At 43.7% G+C, this 17,989-nt stretch overlaps 1 long non-coding RNA gene across 1 annotated transcript in view; it reads right to left on the bottom strand.

Annotated features, from left to right (window-relative positions):
- LOC126455453 (uncharacterized) overlaps positions 1–17,989 on the bottom strand; it is a 279,142-nt gene that overhangs the window by 239,930 nt on the left and 21,223 nt on the right. The window contains exon 2 of the long non-coding RNA XR_007585324.1: positions 5,677–5,781. This is a non-coding gene — a long non-coding RNA (uncharacterized LOC126455453). The remainder of the gene's footprint in view (positions 1–5,676; positions 5,782–17,989) is intronic.

Below are 17,989 nucleotides of genomic sequence, written 5' to 3' on the forward strand. Positions count from 1 at the left end.
ATATAGATGCAGCTGTTATACCATTATAATGAGAGTCGTGGCCCTGCAGATCTGTGGTGCAAACGGACAAAAAGAGCGCCTGCCCACTTCCCACGGCAACGGAGTAAGCCAGGTGCCAGGCAGGCCGGGTCGGGTCCATCCAGCTGATATCCGCCGTAGGCCGTGTGGCTGGCCTGCCGTTACGTCTGAGCAGCTGACCCGAGCCCCGGGGCTTTTTTGTGTCGCTCCTCGGGGGCGTCCCTCCTCGGCGAGCGTGGGAAGCGCACCTGCTCAGCCACGTCTGCTCACTGACAGCGAAACGTAACCTGCCTGGCGTGGCACAGTAGCAGGTCTGGCTGGGGACGGCGCTACGGTCCACCTACAAAACATCCACCTCCGCGGCTGCTCCTCTCACATACGCCAGCTTATGGCTCTGCAATCCGCCTTACAGTGTTTGGCGGAGGGTACGTAGGATTCACAAGTCACCCGGTAAACACGGATTCCACCTGGTTTCTAACGCTCTATTTCAATCCCCGGTCTAAAAAAAACAAAAATCGGTTTTCCGTGTCAGGTTGTTGTTCCGTGATGTCAGGTGTCATCTGCCAGACTGAAAGTGAAACTGGACGTAAATGCGGAGAGATAAAAGGGGGTTGGCAACACTTCAGACGATCGTCGTCATTGATACTAGCTGTTGTACAGAACTTTTCGCATACGCCTAATTTAGGGAAAATTACCTGAAGGAATCCCCCGTATCTCACAAACATGCAGCTTTCCACTCAATGGTACACCGTCTCATATCTAACCCCATGTCCAGAAATGATTTTAAAGCAGAGTTGGATACAATAAAATTTATTGCCACAACCAGTGGCTACAATCCAGTTCTTATTGACCACTTCTTGCACAGGAAACAAAAACGAAAAATTATACCCCTCCTCTGTGCCCCACCTGCTTCCCCATCCACTGTCTGTAAGAAATGGTGTACACTACCATTTCTAGGTCAGGTATCACAGATTGTAGCCAAAGCACTAAAATCCTGCAAGTATATGGTTTCCTACTATGTCAGGAACACGACAGCCCAGTGTGTTTTTAATAGCAAAGACAAGATACAGTTATTAGCCAACAGTGGGGTATACAAAATCACCTGTTCTGATTGTGACAAATTTTACATTGGTCAGTCAGGCAGAGACATATCAACTAGGCTGGCTGAACATGAACGCAGCTGGAGGTTGCAGAATTCAGACTCTGCATTTGCTGAGCATGTACTGAGTGAGGGTCACAACTACCAGCCAGTGTCCCATGTACTTCACTTAGCAAACAAAGGCCATAAACTCAACCTGCTCGAAGCCCTGGAAATTAACAAACATCTTGCTCACAGTCCAGATCTCATCCTAAATGACCAGACACAGCTCAACACTTCCCCTCTCCTAAACTTCATATAACCATCTTTGTTGTTCATTGCTTCCCACACTCTCTCTTTCTACACATTCCCATTTTCCTGTATTCATTAAGTTGGTTTTGTTTTGTTGAAGTTGTCTTTGTATTCCACATAGACTGCAGTTTCAATAGTTAAGGCTTTCTTTTAACTGGTATTTGTATTACTGTCCATGTTTAACACCCCTTGTAGTTGTCTCAAATACTGTTCATATTTTACTTTGCTCATTTATTTAATGAAAAATGTTACACAGCCACTGCTTTGATTATAATGTTAATGTTAAAATGCAGTACCACCACACTCTTAGACTGTAGGTTCCCTCAAACACCTCCATTTTCCTGCATTTATTTATTTCTGTTTATCTTATTGATATTGCTTAATTTCCTTATGTATTCTGTATTTACATTGATAACTGTCTCTTCTTTTAATTTTTTGTGTATCACTCTCCATGTTTCATACCTCCTGATGAAGCCTTGTCTAGTACTAATTTTATTTTATTTTATAAGTTTTGTTTATTCATGTACAGTTCAGTTTTTACTTTTTCATTGCAAAGATGTTACTTACTGTATGTTTCTACATAAGTCTAGACGTGTTACTTCTCTTCCAATGTTGTCTGCTAAGATTTAACTTCTTTGGTGATAATACTCAGCAAATGTCTGAAGATGGCCTTGTAAGCCGAAAACCGGTTTACAATAAAAGTAATTTATAGAACAAAAGCAAACTGGTGCTTTTCATTTATTATAATGTTGTTCTACCAAGAACCGACGGAAGATTCTGTTAATACGAAAGAATTTCCATTTCTGCGAGATGGAAGAACTCTATATGGAACAGAACTCATAATGTACGGGTAAGTCCCAAAAATAAATATAATTATGTGCAAGAAAACAGTACGTGCCGAGCCAGCAGATTTGCGTTTTGCGCGACTGGTATCTTATATACAACTTATTACAAGTCTCATTTCAAGTCTGTTTACTTCCAGGTGTTTCTTCTCTACGTCACAATGGGGGGGATGAGACACTACGGATCAGTAACAGCAAAAAGCACAAAAAAGGAAAGAAGCATAAGGCACATAGCGAAAATCGGCGAGTCCTTCCCGAAAACCTACAGTGAAAGTTATTTGAAGATAGCAGCAGCTGGACGCTGGACTCGCATTCGGGAGAACGACGGTTCAATCCCGCGTCCGGCCATCCCGATTTAGGTTTTCCGTGATTTCCCTACATCGCTTCAGGCAAATGCCGGAATGGTTTCTTTAAAAGGGCACGGCCGACTTCCTTCCCCATCCTTCCCTAATCTGATGAGACCGATGACCTCGCAGTTTGGTCTCTTCCCCAGAAATCAAGGCAACCAGCAGCAGCTGAGGCAGCACACTTACTTCATACCGTAAAACCCCATCAGAGTTTGATAGTGGACAGTACCCACAAATTCATTGGAAAGCCTTTCGCAAGAGAGTTCGTACCTAAATGTGCCAATGACTAGCTTGTTAATGTTTTCAGAAAAGATAAGAATGATTTTTATTCTGTTTGTAGTGATTACATTAGCAAATGGATGAGGCAGTACGATGAATTAAATGTGTTCGATTGGTTAATTCCCAGCAAGCAACTTGATTGGGAGAGTGTGAACAATGCTGTAGTCTGTTTGAGAAATAAAAGTGTTGTTATGGATAACAGTGAATTGTTTGATGAAGTAAATGGCCTAAAAATGTTACTGAGTGAACAGCTCAAATCGGGAACCGGATCAATATTTTTAGATAAATATGTATCTGATAGATAGTGCGATTTCATGAACAACATTTCTGGAGATGAATATTTATAACTTTCGAAAATTGTTGTACTTCTTTTGCACAGCCGGCCGGTGTGGCCGAGCGGTTCTAGGCGCTACAGTCTGTAACCGCGCCCGCTACGGTCGCAGGTTCGAATCCTGGGCATGGATGTGTATGATGTCCTTAGGTTAGTTAGGTTTAAGTAGTTCTAAGTTCTAGGGGACTTATGACCTCAGCAGTTGACTCCCATAGTGCTCAGAGCCATTTGAATCATTTGGTGAAAAAAAAAAAAAACAATTTTTTGCTGAATGTGTGAAGAATTTGTTGATCGTCAGTTATAACTATAAAGATCTCACGTGTTCTAAAACCTGTTATAACATCAAATAGAAGAAAGAGTTACATTAATATTGTTTGTAATACCCCCAGTATTTTTAATTGGAAATATGGTAACCCTAAGAATATGGGGTGTGCCACAATAAGCGCCACCTTTCCTCCTATTCCAGAAATACTAGGGATAGTGATAAAGATTTGATTATCACCTCGAAAAAAGAAAGTTATGTAATAAATTCTTTGTTTCTTTTGAGGCAAATGTCTGCAGCTCTGGTACACAGTATTGCAGCACGTCACTAGAGGAGCAAAAAAAGCAAACGGAAGTTTCGTGTTCTGGCTCTGGTGGGGCAGTCGAGACGACCGACCGCCGTGTCATCCTCTGCCAATGGCATCATTGGATGTGGTATGGATGGGCGTGGGGTCAGCACACCGCTCTCTCCTGGCCGTTGTCGGCTTTCTTGAACTTATAGCCACTAGTTTTCACTCAAGGGGCTCCTCAGTTGGCGTTACGAGGCTGGGGGCAACCCATTCTAGCCCTCTTACCATGTGTTTTATCTGTCACTTATCACGTCTTCCATCTCTGGTAATGTTTGTTAATGTGAAAAATCCTTAGTCGCTTCCTGGGTCTGTGTCCACGTTAAACTGACTGACCCCCAGTAACCGGTAGGGTAACGAGGAACGCAACTGCAAGCGAGTCGTCTGAGGGACCAGGTATTAACCAATATCAGCCACGTGCAGCAAAAACTCCAGGAATGAGAATGTGTAATTGGCATGGTTACTGTGAGGTGCTGATACCGCTGCTATTGCCGAGAGTTTCTGCACACATTACTGCGATGAATGTGGCCACCACCTTAAGAGGTATATGATTGAGGAAAAGTGGAAACGCCTTGCTTACAAAAAGAAAACCGTACTTCACTCCCGTAGAAGTGTATATACAGTGTGTTTCACAGTCATTGTTACAGAGCGTCAAAGTTATAGACGCCGGGGTCTGTGAGTGTATGTATATGCAAGGTGATTCCGTGCTGATGTTACATACTTTCGAAGATGATGGAGACGATTAAATGTACCAATTTGTGGTAAGGGTTCCTGTACTAAACCGAACGTGTCGAAATTTATGAGCGAAAACAGTTCTGATGCCTCTCACAGTGGAATACATGTACCGGTACCATTTTTGCTAAGATTGTAGGGTAGGCAACTTTCAGATGTGATAATACGGAGCAAAACAAGGAAAAAATGTCCGGTGAACGTGGACTGTCAAATGTACACCTGAACAACAGTGAGCACTTGTTGATCTTCGCTACTTTGAAACACGTCTCATGTATTGAACAAGGGCTCACAGCTCCGCAAGTACGCAGGTATGCATTTTAGAGTCCATCTTTACCGGACGTTTTTTCCTTGTTTTGGTCCGTATTATGACATCCGAAAGTTGCCTACCGTACAATCTAGTAGTAACAGTACCAGTACATGTATTCCGGTATCAGAGGTATCAGATTGGCTCACGCTTGTAACTTTCGACTTGTCCGTTTCCGGGACAGGGACTCTTACCTGAAACTGATACGTTTGTCCTTCTCCATCATCCTGGAAAGTTTTCAACATCATCACGGAATCACCCAGTATATACATACATTTGCAGGCGCTGGCACTGTGACTTTGACGGTCTGTAGCGTCGTAGAATGACCTTTCCGGACACGAGTTCCCATGTAAAACCTGATCCAAGTCCACTCTACAACATCTAAAAGTGTGTAACATTAATTGTAGAAAACCGTGTATATCTGTGTGTGTGTGTGTGTGTGTGTGTGTGTGTGTGTGTGTGTGTGCGTGTGTGTGTGTGTACGTGTGTGTACGTACATGGATTTGATAATTTCCTGGCGGCTCATCGGTGTTGTTCTTCCATGAAGGTTGTATACAGGCGTCTTATTTTGTTCTGTTGATGATAAGCTGCCAAACTAGAGAAACTACTCGTATATCAAAATGCAGGAAGCACACGTAAAAGATCAACGCTGGAAACATTCACAACTATAAAACATAGAGCGAAGCTGTTTCAAATGAAACGAGTACAGAAGGGAAATTTCATTCATACACGGACGAGGGAGTTTATAAATCCCTTGTCAGATCGATTCTTTAACACCATCCATGCACTTACGTCCAAGTGAAGCAGTGTCGTATACAAACCAACCTTTGGATTGAAGACGTCTTTTTAATCCACATTTTAATGGGCTGCGCCATTTAGTTTTGGCACTCCCAATGACAAGCTACGGTACTGCGAAGCAGGGATTCCAACCTGAAATTAAACAATTAATTATGTAAATTTATTTTTTCGAGGCTATAATTAAAATTTAATGACTCCTCCTCGAATGACACGCAGAAACAAGGACCACCTACCCGAAAGGCTCTCTATTGACTCAAATTTCTCTGATATTTTCGTATAACTGAGTGAGTTGGTACAGTGATGAAACATTGAATTTGCATTTGGGACATTAATGAATCAAATTCCCGACATGCACAGATATTATCCGCGCGAAGTCAAGCCACTCCAGACGGTAAAAGGAAGCATTAAATGTTGCTTATGATGTTTCGATGACCTTTATCACAGAACGGGGTAGATATGGAGATTGAGATACAGAAGCAGATTGGAGTAGCAAATGGATACGACACCTCTATAGTTACATATTCGATAAATTAAAACATATCCAACACGAACCTAAATTGAAAGTAAATGTAATTTCGTCGTTGTGACATACCGTTCACATGGCTCTGAGCACTATGGGACTTAACTTCTGAGGTCATCAGTCCCCTAGAACTTAGAACTACTTAAACCTAACTAACCTAAGGACATCAGACACATCCATGCCCGAGGCAGGATTCGAACCTGCGACCGTAGCGGTCGTGCGGTTCCAAACTGTAGTGCCTAGAACCGCTCTGCCACCGCGGCCGGCACATACCGTTCCATAATTACCGAAGCAGCAGACAGGTCTCTACGTAAATTGAACGTGAAATTTGCCTTCAGAACAGAAAATACCATGGGATTCGTTACACCTCACAGAGGAAGAATAAGTATTTTCACTCGTGCATTTATAAGATGATAACTGGGAAAAAGCGCTATATTGGGCACATGCGTCTAAGGATTATATCTCGCTTCAATGAATATACGGGCAACGGCCTTGCCGCAGTGGATACACCGCTTCCTGAGAGATCACCGAAGTTGACCGCTGTCAGGCGTGGATGGCACTTGGATGGGTGACCATCCAGGCCGCCATGCGCTGTTGCTATTTTTTGGGGTGCACTCAGCCTCGTGATGCCAATTGAGGAGCTACTCGACCGAATAGTAGAAGCTTCGTTCAAGAATACCATCATAACGACCGGGAGAGCTGTGTGCTGACCACACGCCCCTCCTATACACATCCTCAGCTGAGGATGACACGGCATTCGGATGGTCCCGATGTGCCACTTGTGGCCTGAAGACGGAGTGCTTTTTTTTTTCATTGAATATACCCTTACACCAAATAAAATTATAATAACGCGGAGATTTTGCGTAGAGCAAGTAAGGGATAAACCTTAATGTACTTGAATAGCTGGTAACTTACACTACTAAGAGAAGAGAATCCGACAAGCACAGAATGACTTCACCCCGTGATGCTTATTGGAATATTAACGATGACAATCTGCAATAAATGTATAGGGCCTGTTGTGCGCCCTCGTTCTGCTAACACGAACGTGTTTATTATGTCAGTTACCTGTTGATGGACAGTGACCCGCGCACATTGCAGCCTGCAGCATGCATAAACGCACAGTAGTCACACGCTCGTCACTCAACTGCTGAGGCAAAGTGCACCTCGTGACCACTGTGTTTTCGCAGGCAATTATCATGCGACTCGAGAATGAGATTTTCACTCTGCAGCGGAGTTTGCGCTGATATGAAACTTCCTCCCAGATTAAAACTGTGTGCCGGACCGAGACTCGAACTCGGGGCCTTTGCCTTTCGCGGGCAGGTGCTCTACCATACGAGCTACCGAAGCACGACTCCCGCCCCGTCCTCACAGCCTTACTTCCGCCAGCACCTCGTCTCCTACCTTCCAAACTTCACAGAAGCTCTCCTGCGAACCTTGCAGAACTAGCACTCCTGGAGGAAAGGAAACATCCCCCAGGCTGTAGCTAAGCCATGTCTCCGCAATATCCTTTCCTCCAGCAGTGCTAGTTCTACAGGTTCACAGGAGAGCTTCTGTGAAGTTTGGAAAGTAGGAGTCGAGGTACTGGCGGAAGTAAAGCTGTGAGGACGGGACGTGAGTCGTGCTTGGGTAGCTCAGATGGTAGAGCACTTGCCTGCGAAAGGTAAAGGTCCTGAGTTCGAGTCTCGGTCCGGCACACAGTTTTAATCTGCAAGGAAGATTCAGCATGCGACTCCTTTGACAGTGTGTATTAATATTGTCTACTGAAAGTTGTAGCTGATTTTGCTGACCATATTCCTTTCCCATTGTTATTTCAAAAGTAGAAGTCCTAAGTATTTTGTATTTACTAAATAAAGGCAAGTTTTTGAAGTTGCGTTTCTACACAAGGAGTACAATAGCGCAAATAAGATTCCGTTGTTAACCACTCACTTTCTGTCTAACTAAATGTATGAACAAAAACAGAAACGTACAATTTACTATAAAGTTGTTTCCTACGTTAGTATTTTATTTTTTACCTTTCAGTACATAATACGTACTGAAATAGACAGATTAACGTATTTCATAACTGTAATAATTACTTTTATCTTCATAATGGCCAAATCTCTTTTCCAGAGTAATAGTGTACTCGCCTGTGATTTGTACTGGCCTCTGACTTGTGCACATGTCACTATGAATTTTTTTCCCATTGCATCCATATTTTTTACATTACTTTTATGTTATTCTTAGCACTACTGACAAATTTATAACGTTTTAATGTTTCTTGCAGTGCCACTGACACAATGTTTATAGTGTTGGACTTGGGCATTTTTTTTGTTCTGTTGTTCCTCGTTTTTCTTTTTCCAACTTAGATCTGATAATGACCTGTTAGTCATCATTTATAAGAAAAAACCGTGATGGAGTGAAACACGTAATGTGTTCCTTGAATCTTCTTAGAACGTTCGCACTTCGAATCCTAAGAGTTAGCCACTTGCTGTGTCTATTACTGAAAATGGATGAACATCGTACTAAACGAACATTTGACGAAATTTACAGCTCTTCCTTCATTCCCCGCTTCTCACGGTACCTATGATGGCAGCAGACGAGCGAGCAGGTTCAACCATCACTCGAAGAACGTTTGTTTGTAAACTACCTGCATTATGAGTAAAAAAACTTCCACACTATCGTCGTTCCAACTGAAACAGCTTTATTCAGTATTTTATAGTTGTGAATGGTACCAGCGTTGATCCGTTACATTTTGCTATAGTTGCATCTTCTGTATACGTTTCTATATTGCAGCTGCTATATCATCAACAGAACAAGCTCTGACACTTGTACTTACGATTTTCATACAAGAGCCAACAGAGATGAGCCACAGATGAGTTACCAATAATTAAATCACACATACACATCCATCACTGTAAAGTAGGGTTTTCTTTATTTAACCTCACTGAGACGACCTGTCTGCTTTTCCTTCATCATGCACAGAGGATAGGCAAAATAATTTGAACAGTGGTAGTAATGGGATGGTTGTGTTTGACGATCAACAAGGCAGATAAGGCACGTGCCGCGCTGGACTGCGAGTGTTCAGTACGGACTAGGCAACAATGCAGGTTGTTTACGAGTAGTGTACACTTCGTATTTGCATTCAGAGGCCGAGGTCGACGTGTAATGGAAGACCTAACAGAGTTCCAAAGAGGACAGATTGTGGGGGCCTGATTAGCTGGAGCATCAGTAACCAAGACAGCCAACTTATTGAATGTTTCAAGAGCACCTGTTTCAATGTCCGTAGCTCGTGGTCGTGCGGTAGCGTTCTCGGTTCCCGGGTTCGATTCCCGGCGGGGTCACGGATTTTCTCTGCCTCGTGATGACTGGGTGTTGTGTGATGTCCTTAGGGTAGATAGGTTTAAGTAGTTCTAAGTTCTAGGGGACTGATGACCATAGATATTAAGTCCCATAGTGCTCAGAGCCATTTGAACCATTTTTGAACCTGTTTCAACAGTCATGACAGCCCACACAAAACACGGAAAGACATCATCGTGTAAACGTAATAGTGGGCGCAAATCAATACTGAATGGCAGAGATCGTCGTACGACACGAATTGTGTGAAAAAAACAACACAAAACGACTTCGGAGCTCAGTAGGCATCTTCGAGACCCCTTATTTATCGACACTGTCCGCCGAGATCTCCATAAAGCGAATGTTCATGGGTGAAACCGTTGGTGACGACAAACAGCGCAAACAAGCGTAAAACATGGTGTCAGGACATAAATCCTGGACGGCTGATCAGTGGAAGCACGTAATATTGTCCAATGAGTCAACGTTTTCGTTATTTCCAACATCGGGCTGCGTTTATGTCCGGAGAACACCAATAGAAGCCTACGAGCCTGATTGCTTGATTCCAACGATGAAGCATGGAAGTGCAAATGTGACGGTGTGGGCAACCATATCATTGTATTCTGCTGGTCCCATCATTGCTCTTAAAGTCCGAGTTACAGCCAACGATTATGTGAACATTTTGGGTGCTCAGGTGCACGCCATGATTAAAATGTTTTCCTCAACAATGATTCCATATTTCACGACGATAATGCACGCATTCACGCAGCCAGAACAGTACAATTGTGATACGAGGAGCACCCAACGGAACTGCAGCGTCTTCCCTGGCCAGCGCAGTCCCCAGACTTGAACATTATAGAACCCTTGTGGGCGACATTGGAGGACAGACTCCGGAGCACATTTCCGCCTCCCTCGTCAATGCATGAGTGACAAGAGGTTCTGATCTAAGAGTGGCATAAAAATGCCAACGGAGACTATGCTGTTGTTGTTGGTGTTGTGGTCTTCAGTCCAGAGACTGGTATGATGCAGCTCTCCATGCTACACCATCCGGAGCAAGCTTCTTCGTCTACGAGTAACTACTGCAACCTACATCTTCCTGAATCTGTTTAGCGTATTCATGCTCGGTCTCCTGCGATTTTTACCCTTTGCGCTTCCCTCCAATACTAAATTGATGATCCCTTGATGCCTCAGAACGTGTCCTACCAACGGATCCCTTCTAGTTAGGTTGTGCCACAAATTCCTCTTCTCCTCAATTCTATTCAGTACCTCGTCATTAGTTACGTGATCTACCCATCTAATCTTCAGCATTATTCTGTAGCACCACATTTCGAAAGCTTCTATTCTCTTCTTGTCCAAACTATTTATCGTCCATGTTTCACTTCCATACATGGCTACACTCCATACAAATACTTTCATAAACGACTTCCTGACACTTAAATCTATACTCGCTGTTAACAAATTTCTCTTCTTCAGAAACGTTTTCCTTGCCATTGCCAGTCTACATTTTATATCCTCTCTACTTCGACCATCATCAGTTATTTTGCTCCCCAAATGGAAAAACTCCTTTACTACTTTAAGTGTCTCGTTTCCTAATCTAATTCCCTCAGCATCACCCGACTTAATTCGACTACATTCCATTATCCTCGTTTTGCTTTTGTTGGTGTTCATCTTATATCCTCGTTTCAAGACACTGTCCATTCCGTTCAACTGCTCTTCCCAGTCCTTTGCTGTCTCTGACAGTATTACAATGTCATCGGTAAACCTCAAAGTTTTTATTTCTTCTCCCTTCTCTAAGTCTATGAATGCTAGAAACGTAGGTTTGCCTTTCCTTATCTGTCTTCTAAGATAAGTCGTAGGGTCAGTATTGCCTCACGTGTTCCACCATTTCTACGGAATCCAAACTGATCTTCCCCGAGGTTGGCTTCTACCAGCTTCTCCATTCACCTGTAAAGAATTCGTGTTAGTTTTTTGCTGCCGCGACTTATTAAGCTGATAGTTCGGTGATTTTCAGACCTGTGAATACTTGCCTTCTTTGGGATTCGAAGTATTATGTTTTTCTTGAAGTGTGAGGGTATTTCGCCTGTCTCAACCCTCTTTCTCAGCATTTCGCCTGTCTCATACATCTTGCTCAGCAGATGGTAGAGTTTTGTCAGGGCTGGCTCTTCCAAGGCTATCAGTAGTTCTACTGGAATGTTGTCTACTCCCGTGACCTTGTTTCGACTTAGATCTTTCAGTGCTCTGTCAAACTCTTCACGCAGTATCACATCTCCCATTTCATCTTCATCTACGTCCTCTCCCGTTTCCATAATATTGCCCTTAACTGCATCGCCCTTGTGTAGATCCATTATACACCATACACCTTTCTGCCTTCCCTTCTTTGCTTAGAACTCGTTTTCCACCTGAGCTCTTGATATTCATGCAAGTGATTCTCTTCTCTACAAAGGTCTCTATAACTTTCCTGTGGGCAGTATCTATCTTACTCCTTCTGATAAATGCCTCTACATCCTTACATTTGTACTGTAGCCATTCCTGCTCAGCCATTTTGCACTTCCTGTCGATATCATATTTCATTTTGCCTGCTTCATTTACTGCACTTTTATATTTTCTCCTTTCATCAATTAAATTCAATATTTCTCCTGTTACCCAAGGGTTTATACTAGCCCTCGCCTTTTTAGCTACTTGATCCTCTGCTGCCTTCACTACTTCATCCCTCAAAGCTACCCATTCTTCTTCTTCTGTATTTCTTTCCCCCATTCCTGTAAATTGTTCCCTTATGCTCTCCCTGAAACTCTGTACAACCTCTGGTTTTGTCAGTTTATCTAGGCCTCGTCTCCTTAAATTCCCACCTTTTGCAGTATCTTCAGTTTTAATCTACAGTTAATAACCAATAGATTGTGGTCAGAACCCACATCTGCCCCTGGAAATGTCTTACAATTTAAAACCTGGTTCCTAATTCTCTGTCTAACCATTATATAATCTATCTGAAAACTTCCAGTGTCTCCAGGCCTCTTCCGTGCAAACAGCCTTCTATCATGATTCTTAAAACAAGTGTTAGCTATGATTAAATTATGCTCTGTGCAAAATTCTAGCACGTGGCTTACTCTTTCATTCCTTCATTCCTTACACCATTCCATATTCAACTACTACTTTTCCTTCTCCTCCTTTTCTACTGTCGAATTCCAGTCCCCCATTACTATTAAATTTTCGTCGGCCTGCACTATCTGAATAATGTCTTTTATCTAATCATACATTTCTTCAATATCTTCGTCATCTGCGGAACTAGATGGCATAAAACTTGTACTACTGCTGTAGGCGTGGGCTTCGTGTCTATCTTGGCTACAATAACGCGTTCGCTATGCTGTTCGTATTAGCTTACCTGAACTCCTATTTTTTTATTCATTATTAAAACTAGTCCTGCATTACCCCTATTTGATTTTGTATTTATAACACTGTATTCACCTGACCAGAAGTCTTGTTTCTCGTGCCACCGAACTTCGCTAATTCCCACCGTATCTAACTTTAACCTATCCGTTTCCCTTTTAAAATTGTCTAACCTACCTGCCCGATTAAGGGATCTGCTATTCCACGCTCCGATACCTAGAACGCCAGTTCTCTTTCTCCTGATAACGACGTCCTGAGTGGTCCCCGCCCGCATATCAGAATGGGGGACTATTTTACCTCCGGAGTATTTTACCCAAGAGGACGTCATCATCATTTAACCATACAGTAAAGCTGCATGCCCTCGGGAAAAATTACGGCTGTAGCTGCATTCAGCCGTTCGCAGTATCAGCACAGCGAGGCCGTTTTGGTTATTGTTACAAAGCCAGATCAGGCAATCATCCAGACTGTTCCCCTGCAACTACTGAAAAGGCTGCTGCCCCTCTTCAGGAATCACATGTTTGTCTGGCCCCTCAACATATAGCCTTCCGCTGCGGCTGCACCTACGGTACGGGTATCTGTATCGCTGAGGCACGCAAGCCTCCCCACCAACGGCTAGGTCCATGGTTCATGTGAGGAGGACTGGACACTACACAATTATTATACGCCAGTATTCCAAAACGAGTCGTAGGTGTGTTACGGTCAAATGGGGATCCAAACCCGTATTAATCGACCATTCCCAAGCATGTACAGGTGTTCACATTACTTTGCCTATCCCCTGTAGCTGTTATGGTGGTGACTGCATTTCTTTCCGGCTACCTTCCGACAGTAGCAACTGTATCCGTACCTCGCCCAATGACAAGTCCACTACCTTATTCCTAATTGTTTGATGAAAATTGCTGGTGCTGGTAAACAGCTGATCGCCCAGAAAGACTGTCTTGCCTACTCACTTGTGAGGTTAGTCTGGTTATCTCTGAGTTATGAAAGTTATGCTATACTTCTCAGTACAGCGGCAGGATGGTTTAATTCGGGCATCTTTAGTAGGGCAAAAATCATCTACACTAAAATGTTTTGCTGCAGGAGACAAAAAATCAAGGTTGGAAGATGTTGTTCATGTAGTAGCTGTTACAGGAGAAGATCTAGCTCAGACAGCCAAATATGAGAAGAGGTCTACGGATAAAAAAATGTTCAAATGTGTGTAAAATCTTATGGGACTTAACTGCTAAGGTCATCAGTGTCTAAGCTTACACACTACTTAACCTAAATTATCCTAAGGACAAACACACACACCCATGGCCGAGGGAGGACTCGAACATCCACCGGGACCAGCCGCACAGTCCATGACTGCAGCGCCCTAGACCGCTCGGCTAATCCCGCTCGGTGTCTACGGATAGAAAGAGAAGATAGATTAACATTTAATGTCCAGTTGATGACGAGGTAATTAGAGACGAATATCAAGCTCGGATTTTGGAGCTCCACTTTCAGAGCAACCACCCCCACCTTGGCCTCAGGACTTAGGGTAACAATGAAAACCTGAAGCTGTGTGGTCTAACCTGGAGTTTGACCCCACTCCACACTGATATTTTTGCGTTATTTTGTTGCTACTAGTATTTCTATCCTTGAGGTTCACTAGTCCCTGTGTCTCGAAGTAGAGTGCCTTTCCCCCGTTGTATATGTGGTTTTTAAACGTGTCGTTACTATTCCTATGTAATCTGTACTTGCAGAATCAAAGAAATGTGAGAAATCAGTAAACAGGTACGTTAGCTGTAGATAAATGAAAAAATACGGCTATCTGTTGTAGCTTCTAAACTACGTGCAACTTTGATGTCGGTTTGCAAATACATTGAAGCGCCAAGGAAACTGGTATAGGCATGTGTGTTCAAATACAGAAATGTAAACAGGCAGAATATGGCGCTGCAGTTTGCAACGCCTATATAAGACAACAAGTGTCTGGCACAGTTGTTAGATTGGTTACTGCTGCTACAATGGTAAACTGTCAAGATTTAAATGAGTTTGAACGTAGTGTTATTGTTGGGCCACGAGCGATGGGAGACAGCATCATCGAGGTAGCAGTGAAGCGGGATTTTCCCCTACGACCGTATCACGAGTGTACCGTCAATATCAGGATTCCAGTAAAACATCAAATCTCCGACATCGCTGCGGCCGGAAAAAGATCCTGCAAGATCGGGGCCAACGACAAGTGAAGAGAATCGTTCAGCGTGACAGAAATGCCGCCCTTCAGCGAACTGCTGCAGATTTCAGCGCTGGACCATCAACAAGTGTGAGCATGCGAATCATTCAACGAAACGTCATCGATATGGGCTTTCGAAGGCATTTTCCACCTATGTAGAGTTTCTTAGGTTCTGGCGCGTCCGATTCTGATGCAATTGACGGCAGTTCTTATGTGGCTTGGGAGGTTCTTTCCCGGGAGGGGCAGTGTGGGATCCATTTGTGCTATTCGCTCGTGCGCTTGATACCAGTTCTGTTGTTTTTCCAGTCATCTTTTAGTTTGAAGACTGCAGGTTGTACTCCTGTTGTGGCCTCCCAAACTGGCTACCGAGACTGTAATCGGAGGGAAGGGAAAGTTAGATTGTTTAATTTCTCCAGTTCATGAACTGCAGCATGTTGACGTCGCGAAGAGATGGTGGTGCTTATTAGTAAGAACTGGAAGCTAGGGTAAGGGTGCTACTTTTAGAGTTTCACTCTATCTCATACTATCGTTCAAGCGCACATTGATCTTACTGACGTGGCTGCTTCTATCCTACACAGGACAGCAAAACGTAGCAACAGGTTGAACGAGTGACTGTACAACCTTTTTTAGGGTATCGGCGCTGGCTTCCCAAGATGTGCCGGCTAACTCCCTAGTTATATTATTTGCATTTTAATTTCTGACACGCGATATCTAAATACAGGGCTATTACAAATGATTGAAGCGATTTCATAAATTCACTGTAGCTCCATTCATTGACATATGGTCACGACACACTACAGATACGTAGAAAAACTCATAAAGTTTTGTTCGCCTGAAGCCGCACTTCAGGTTTCTGCCGCCAGACCGCTCGAGAGCGCAGTGAGACAAAATGGCGACAGGAGCCGAGAAAGCGTATGTCGTGCTTGAAATGCACTCACATCAGTCAGTCATAACAGTGCAACGACACTTCAGGACGAAGTTCAACAAAGATCCACCAACTGCTAACTCCATTCGGCGGTGGTATGCACAGTTTAAAGCTTCTGGATGCCTCTGTAAGGGGAAATCAACGGGTCGGCCTGCAGTGAGCGAAGAAACGGTTGAACGCGTGCGGGCAAGTTTCACGCGTAGCCCGCGGAAGTCGACGAATAAAGCAAGCAGGGAACTAAACGTACCACAGCCGACGGTTTGGAAGATCTTACGGAAAAGGCTAAAGCAGAAGCCTTACCGTTTACAATTGCTACAAGCCCTGACACCCGATGACAAAGTCAAACGCTTTGAATTTTCGGCGCGGTTGCAACAGCTCATGGAAGAGGATGCGTTCAGTGCGAAACTTGTTTTCAGTGATGAAGCAACATTTTTTGTTAATGGTGAAGTGAACAGACACAATGTGCGAATATGGGCGGTAGAGAATCCTCACGCATTCGTGCAGCATATTCGCAGTTCGCCAAAAGTTAACGTGTTTTGTGCGATCTCACGGTTTAAAGTTTACGGCCCCTTTTTCTTCTGTGAAAAAAACGTTACAGGACACGTGTATCTGGACATGCTGGAAAATTGGCTCATGCCACAACTGGAGACCGACAGCGCCGACTTCATCTTTCAAAGGATGGTGCTCCACCGCACTTCCATCATGATGTTCGGCATTTCTTAAACAGGAGATTGGAAAACCGATGGATCGGTCGAGGTGGAGATCACGATCAGCAATTCATGCCATGGCCTCCACGCTCTCCTGACTTAACCCCATGCGATTTCTTTCTGTGGGGTTATGTGAAAGATTCAGTGTTTAAACCTCCTCTACCAAGAAACGTGCCAGAACTGCGAGCTCGCATCAACGATGCTTTCGAACTCATTGATGGGGGCATGCTGCGCCGAATGTGGGAGGAACTTGATTATCGGCTTGATGTCTGCCGAATCACTAAAGGGGCACATATCGAACATTTGTGAATGCCTAAAAAAACTTTTTGAGTTTTTGTATGTGAGTGAAAAGCATTGTGAAAATATCTCAAATAATAAAGTTATTGTAGAGCTGTGAAATTGCTTCAATCATTTATAATAACCCTGTATTTCTTGGCGGATGCTGAGGTGGAAAGCTGATGTTGATGATGGGCATCATTTACAAATGGAATGAAAATTTAATAACTTAATTCCCGCCACGTGATGAAGATTTTTACAAAGTTTGATAAATATCACGCGGGTTCTTCGTGGTGTAACACTTTCCATGTCAGAGAGTGTATTTTATGTAGTTGCAGTAAAGTCGGTTTCCTGTCTCTAATCCCGCGTGTCAATGGCGAGGAGCAGCATAGTCGGTACGTGGTATCAGGTCTGTCACTAAACGCTTAGAGGTCGTTGAAAGGCAAGTGGTTGTTGCCTCCTAACAAGACACCACCGCAAGGACGAGCGCGGTGCACCCGAGCGAGGCTCCCATTGCAGATAAGGCGTGCATTTCTCGCTGTGACGCCGCATACGACTCCGGGTGGTGTGACCACGAGACGCTGGAAGCACTTGCACTGCACTGCTGCCGATGCCAGCGGCTATTTTTCTTTCCCCTTACATGCTGGCGCTAGCGAAAACAAACAAGTCCCTGAGTTACGCGGCAAGAGAAAGGTGCACGAGACTTTCTAACCTCGGTGATCCTGTGCCGAAGTGGCCGAATCGATAAACTCTGTAGATTATAGCGACAAACGTCACGCTCAGATGTTGCAGCAGCGTAGGTAGACTTCCGTCGTCCTTTTTTCTATGTATTTTGCGAAAACCAACTTTAATTCCAGTTGCGTATTTGTTTATCTATGCTAAAACCATCATTATGTCCAAGGTCGATCTTTTGAGGTCGAAGTAGACGATTCCACGTCCGCCATACAACATTTATTCCTTGTATTATTGTTAAGGAACTGTAATCAAAAAACTTGTACAGTATTTTTCCATCCATGACGTTCTCCGATGGGCAT

Source organism: Schistocerca serialis, chromosome 2, assembly GCF_023864345.2.
Source record: "Schistocerca serialis cubense isolate TAMUIC-IGC-003099 chromosome 2, iqSchSeri2.2, whole genome shotgun sequence".
NCBI lineage: Eukaryota > Metazoa > Arthropoda > Insecta > Orthoptera > Acrididae > Schistocerca > Schistocerca serialis.